Here is a 6,796-nt window from a genome sequence, read left to right as displayed (position 1 = left end):
CAAGACCCATGGAACCCTCATGACGCAGGGAACTAGTCAGATCGCCTTAATATACAGAGTCTACTACAAGTGCATGAGAACGAACATGAATGTCGGAGCACTTGATAAAAGAAAGTTGGGTGAGACAACCCTTATCCAAACCACTGACCCTAGTGCCAAGATTCAGGTCCCTAGAGCCCTGAAATGGACAGAGGTCACATTCCTAGCCAATTGGACTTTAGAGAATGAGAACTATACTTTACAGATCCAAAACCCAACCCAAAATCCAGATCTAGAATTTGTCCAACAGCTAGTCGATGGCATGGTTAGGTTAAGTTTTGATAAATCTAGGCTCAGTACTCCTCTAGATTATGAGTGTAGAATGCCTCTGGATATATCCCAGTTTAGATCCTCAATAGATCTACACCAACCCCATAGGTAGTCACCTATCTACCTTAGAGATATATCTGCATCCCAGTGTAGCTCAACTAGACCCTTAGGATCACCATTCCCAAAGTCTAGAAGAGATCTAGGTGTACAACTCCAGGGAGTTAGAACCAATTCCCAGCTCAGCACACCTTGCTACACAGCCAAAGATAATTTGGTGGCCAATGGAGAAGACGACCATGAGCAATCCCCTTCATCCCCTTCTGGGATTGATATGGAACAACCATTTTAGGATCCACCCATAGATAACCAGCTCTTGGTTTTAAACAAACAATTTGTTCCTAACCTAGAAGAATTAGGAAAGGAATTTGGTTCTAAGGAAAACAGAACCAAAAGAGAAGCCTATAAAGCGAATTACACTAGAGAGCAAAAAGTAGAAGTATTTGAAGCATGGACGGCATTCATGAAGGATATATCCCGTAATGTCCCCTTTTTCATATACTTTGAAAGATACTCTAGACGGCACAAACAGTTCTGTGTCCTTACCAGAAGCTGGACAATAGAAGAATCCAATGCAACCAAGGAAGTTGTAAGGTCGAGCCATCCACCCCTTGAAAAGCCCCTAGATAAGCTGCCCACAACTAAGCACACTAGTCTCAGTTACCCTAAGGACAAAACGACCTTAGAAATAGTCGCCCAAAGACTAGAAGAACTAATAAAGAAGGAACCAGCCACCCCTTCATCAGTTCCAACTAGTCAGAATCCCTAGCTTAAGATTTTAGACATCTGTACAGCCTCTAGTAGTTCCTCCTCTAACATGGGAGAAGATAAAGAACTCCTAGAAGCCAAATGGAAACGTCTGAAAACGAAAAGACTTGAAAACTAGGATAGCAGTACACCTCGGCTAAGGATAGCTTCAAAAGCCTATAGTAAGGCTAAGAAACTTGAGAATCATGTTCCACAGAAATTTGGAAAATGCTTCGAGTGTGGCAAACGTGACCATCTCAGGAAAGATTATAGAACCAAATCCCTTACTATAACCACTGATGAACCAGCGGTCAAGCCTCAGGAGACTAGCCAACCTTTAGTACAGGAAACCAGTAAACCTGAACTAGAAATTTGGCAACCTAAGATAGAGAAAATCTACACCAAGTCCCCAAATGAAGTTACGGCCAACGACCTTCAAAGAGAAGCTAAGGAAACTAAGAATGAAATTAGAACCTTAAAGCAAAAGCTTAAGATCCAACAATCGGATAACACCTCTCATCAAGGCAATGAGGAAGGTCCCTCATCTCAAAACCCTTCTGATGATGGAACAATTAACCCCACAACTGATCTAATCCAAAAATCATCTAGAGAACAATTCTTAGATACCATCAGTAGGATTAACTCCCATAAATGACATTCCAAAGTCAAGATTGTCATTAGCAAAGATTTTGAATTCGAGAACATCGCCTTAATTGATTCAAGTGCTGATCTTAATTGCATTCAAGAAGGAATCATTCCCTCCAAGTACTTCAGGAAGTCTACAGAGAGATTAACATCCGGAAGTAGCGGAAAAATGCAGATTGAATTCAAACTACCTAAAGCCTATGTTTGCCAGGATAGCATGTGTTTCAAAACCACATTTGTTCTTGTCAAAAATATGACAGACAGGGTTATCCTAGGAAATCCTTTCCTATGCATCCTGTATCCTTTTACGGTGGATAGTAAAGGACTTACTGCCCATCCATTTGGCCAAACCGTCAAGTTCAAATTTCTTAGCTCACTAGAACCTAGAAACATTAGCACCATCCAGACAATCTTTGTCCCCAAAACCGTGAACCTGATTAGTTCCAAGACCATACATCTTAAGCACCTTTAAGAGGAAATAAGATATAAGAAAGTAGAGGACCAACTAACTTGTAAAACTTTCCAAGAAAAGATTAGAAAGTTTGAGGAAAAACTTAAGCAAGCAGTCTGCTCTGATCTACCCACAACTTTTTGGCATAGAAAGAGACACGAGGTAGCCCTCCCATATGTCAAAGATTTCAATGAAAAGGACATCCTTACTAAAGCTCGACCTATCCAAATGAACCAAGAACTCATGGAAACTTGCAGAGCAGAAATAGAAAACTTCCTTAAAAAAAAAAAATCATTAGAAAGTCTAGATCACCATGGTCCTGCCTAGCCTTCTATGTCCAGAAAAACGCTGAGATAGAAAGAGGTGTTCCTAGGTTAGTCATCAACTACAAGCCCCTTAACAAAGTCTTAGAATGGGTAAGGTACCCAATTCCCAACAAAAAGACTTAGTCAACAGGCTTAGCAAAGCTGTAATTTTCAGCAAGTTGACATGAAGAGTGGATTTTGGCAAATACAAATCAGAGAATATGATAGGTATAAGACAGCCTTTACCACACCCTTTGGACATTACGAATGGAATGTAATGCCTTTGGCCTAAAAAATGCACCTTCTGAATTCCAAAATATCATGAATGAGATTTTTAATCCATTCTCCAGTTATGCAATTGTATACGTTGATGATGTACTCATTTTCTCAGAATCCTTAGAACAACGTCAGAAACACCTAAGAGCATTCCTCCATACCATCAAGCTCAATGGTCTTGTTGTTTCGGCCTCCAAGATCAAACTTTTCCAAACTAGAGTTCGTTTCTTAGGTTTTGATATCCATCATGGTATTATCAAACCCATAGATAGAGTTATCCAATTTGCAGATAAGTTTTCAGATGAAATCCTAGATAAAACCCAGCTTCAGAGATTTCTAGGATCTCTCAATTACATCTCCGATTTCTATCAGAATCTCAGACAGCAATGCAAACTTCTTTTTGATAGACTTCGAACCAATCAGTCCCTCTAGACCCCAGCCCAGACCTCAGTGGTCCAACATATCAAACAATATGTTAAAACCCTTCCTTGTTTAGGAATTCCCTCAGTCAATTCCTTCAAGATTGTCCAGACAGATGCCTCTAACATAGGTTATGGTGGCATCCTCTTCCAGCGTGTTAGTCCCAATTCCCCTAAATAGATAATTTGTTTCCATTCGGGAATATGGACTCCCGCCTAGATTAATTATAGTACTATTAAGAAAGAAATACTATCTATAGTACTATGCATTTCAAAATTTCAAAGTGATCTTTTAAAATCAAAAGTTTTTGATCAGGATTGATTGTAAATTTGCAAAACATGTTTTAGAAAAAGATGTTCAAAACATTGCATCAAAACAAATTTTTGCACGATGGCAAGCCATCCTCTCAGTTTTTGACTTTGACTTAGAATTCACTGAAGGAAGCCAGAATAGCATCCCTGATTTCCTAACCCGTGAATTTTTGCAAAGTCATAGCTAAGATGTCCGGGAAGAAACCCATATAACCTCAACCCCCAAAGTTACCTAAACAAAGAAACCCTGTTGGTACCAACCAAAGCTCTAGCAAGCCTGTACCAATCACTCCTAGCCAGATTGTCCCATCCTCCTCATCAGTCATTGCTAACCGTTACTTGGTTTCGACAATTCCAAAACCAAATTATGAAAGGCCATCTTAGGGTCAGCCCAGTTACAGTTTAGCCTTAGCCACTCCAGCACCAAGGGGAATTAACCCTTACGCTGTTGAAGAGCCTTTTGACCCAATCCAAACCCAAAAGGCTTTTTTCTATCCAGCCAAGAAAGGAAAATCTTCTTACATTAAAAAGTCCTTCATCCAGCATATATCTTATATTGAACCTCACCAAGCCCATATAACAGATCCCCTTGCCCTAGCCATGGAAGTTTTGCCACCGGGATGGCATTTCTTACCTAGACATCCAGAGAAAAACATCAAGTTCTATAGGAGCATCCTCACCCAGGAAAAGTCTACTCAAATAGAAAACATTTTCAATAAAGGGGACCCCCCCAATAGTCCTCTATCACAAGTTTATCATCACACGCTTCGTCAGTTGCCAAGATTGGGGACATCCTTCTTTGTTAAGGACCCTCAAGAATTACAAGTCTCCAGCAGGCTCAGAACTCCATTATAGTTATTATGACTACATGGACGCCTTTGAAAAAGTCATCTTTTTTCAAAATCAGAACTTTAATAATTCATGGTTCTTAATGTTCAGCAAAGACTTCCAGAGCCAGATCCCCTCTTGGTTCCTTAAGTGGTGGGAGATGTTTGGATCCATCCCTCCAATCTTCCCAGAACCTTTACAGGATGCCCTAAGGTACTTTGATTCAAGATGTAGCTCTTCCAAACACCGATCTCAATTTCCAGTAATCCTACTCTTCACTCAAAGGTATAGGGTCCACTAGATCAGTATGTGGAAATACACAATTAACAGCAACCTTCTAGACTGAGAATTTTCGGTAAAATGGTGGGACAGCCTTAAGATTGATCCAATCATCGATCAGGTTTATAAGGAATATCCTCCCTCAATTCAAAAACCCATTGCCCATAGGACAAGATCTCAGTCTAGCCTAGACTCAGTCTAAATCGCTGGAAAAACCAGTAAAGAATTAAAAGAACTAGCCCAGCAGCTAATAGTCCATTCATAACAGCTAGAATCAGAAGAACAGCTTTCTCTTACTACTTCAATAGCTTCAATTAATCACAATCCAATTGATCGTCTGTAGGATTTCCAAGATCCATATGATGGGTATAATTTGGATAGCGATTAAAGCATCTACATCCTGACCAAGCAACCCAGGATAAGGTTCCAATTCGGTTACTATTCAAAGTACCAGCCACTGATATGAACAGTAACCCAGCAGATTCCTTAACAGATTACTATTCATCCAATAGTAACAGATGAACAGTACTCCGAAAAAAAAGCAAGGGGACAAGTTACTATTCATTAATAGTAAAAGTTACTATTCACAGACACATTCATTCAGAAGCACTGTTGTTTTTGGTGGAAAGAGTTTTCACCTCAGTAAAAGCATTTTTACCTTCCGTGATTCCAGCAATCTTCAGATGGCATCCAAGGCTTCCTCTAGTCTTCCTCCAGTCTATATAAAGCAGCCAAGTCTCCATTCTGAAGCAGGTCTAATTTTAGGAATTACTCCCAAAATACCTCAGAGCACCTCAGCTTTGCCTCCTCTTTACAACCCAATACTTGTAATCAGATGGCTCCCCTTTACTTTTGTAATACCTCAATCGGTTTTCACAATTGTAATCTCATGGCCTCAGTCAGCCTTTATCTGTATTTTTTGCACATGGCCTCAATCGGCCTTAGTCTGTAACTTAACCCCTTTTGGTATCAGAGCCAAGTTGGCCTGGTCGGAGTTGTAAGTTACTTTTGTTATTATTCAATCAAGTTGGTCGGCATTGCCGCCATAATTATCCAAGTTACTTTGAGCATTATAATTATTTTTAACTATTTTATGGATATATCTCCCATACCCCATATATTGTTTTACATCTATTTTATGATAACTCTCTCATTCTCATTCATTTATTTCTTCATCTGTTACTATTTCATCATCTTCTTTTACATCTGTAAATGGTAGGCTGAGCCTCCTTCTTAACTATTCTGTTTGTTATTCTGTGATTATTTGTTCAGATTAACTTTTACTTCCCCGTTATCCGCTTCCTCTTATTCCTGTGTTTAGCCCTAAAGTTTGTTGCAGATGTACTGTTGAGACATTCTGAGTCTGGATCTGTGTTGTTAGCCTTATAAATCCAGTTTCTTCCTGGTTTGGTTTTGTCAGCCTGTGAGAAGCCGAGGGAAGGCGTTAAGGGTGGTCCCCATTTGGAAGATTGTGGTAGAAATGCGTTGGCACAGATAAGGCTTTTGTCAAGGTAGTATACCTTGTTTCAGATCTAAAGGTTTGATCCAGAAGTTTGACGTTAAAGGTGACTAGGTTGTAACTATTAATTTAAGCTTTTAATCTTGAAAAATGAATAGGTTGTTTAGAAGTTACTCTTCTACCAGCAGTAGATGTTCCCAACCATCATCCCTCCCAGAGATACCAACAGATGTAGGAATACTTAATTCAGAATCTTATGAGTTATCAGATGTAGATCTAGACATAGGAGATTGGAATATTCCTAAGGTTCCCACCAACTAGATCTATAAGTCCTCATGGTCTTGGAAGAAAGCCTTCAAGATAGACTACCATGTTAAGACTATAGAGCAAGTTTATGGTATAAACAAGGAGTACGAAACATGCTACTTGTTATCCCCTTCAGCCATTTTAGCACATAGGAACCAAGGACATAACTTCCTACACATAGGTTTAGTCCAGGTCAGAGTTAAACCACTTGTTAGAAAAGGTTTGAACAACTCAATACTTATGGCCCTCAGAGATACCCGTCACGTTAGATTCCATGACAGCCTCTTAGGAACCATAGAAACTAGTCTTAGCAACGGACCAGTCCATTTATTGTTTCCCAGATTTTGCTATCCATATCCACGACAAGAATGTTATCAAGTTACAGACTAAGGCCGGTTAAGGC

Source organism: Castanea sativa, chromosome 5 (genome assembly GCF_040712315.1).
Source record: "Castanea sativa cultivar Marrone di Chiusa Pesio chromosome 5, ASM4071231v1".
Classification (NCBI taxonomy): Eukaryota; Viridiplantae; Streptophyta; class Magnoliopsida; order Fagales; family Fagaceae; genus Castanea; species Castanea sativa.
The sequence above is the reverse complement of the archived record's forward strand: the minus strand, read 5'-3'. Positions refer to the sequence as shown.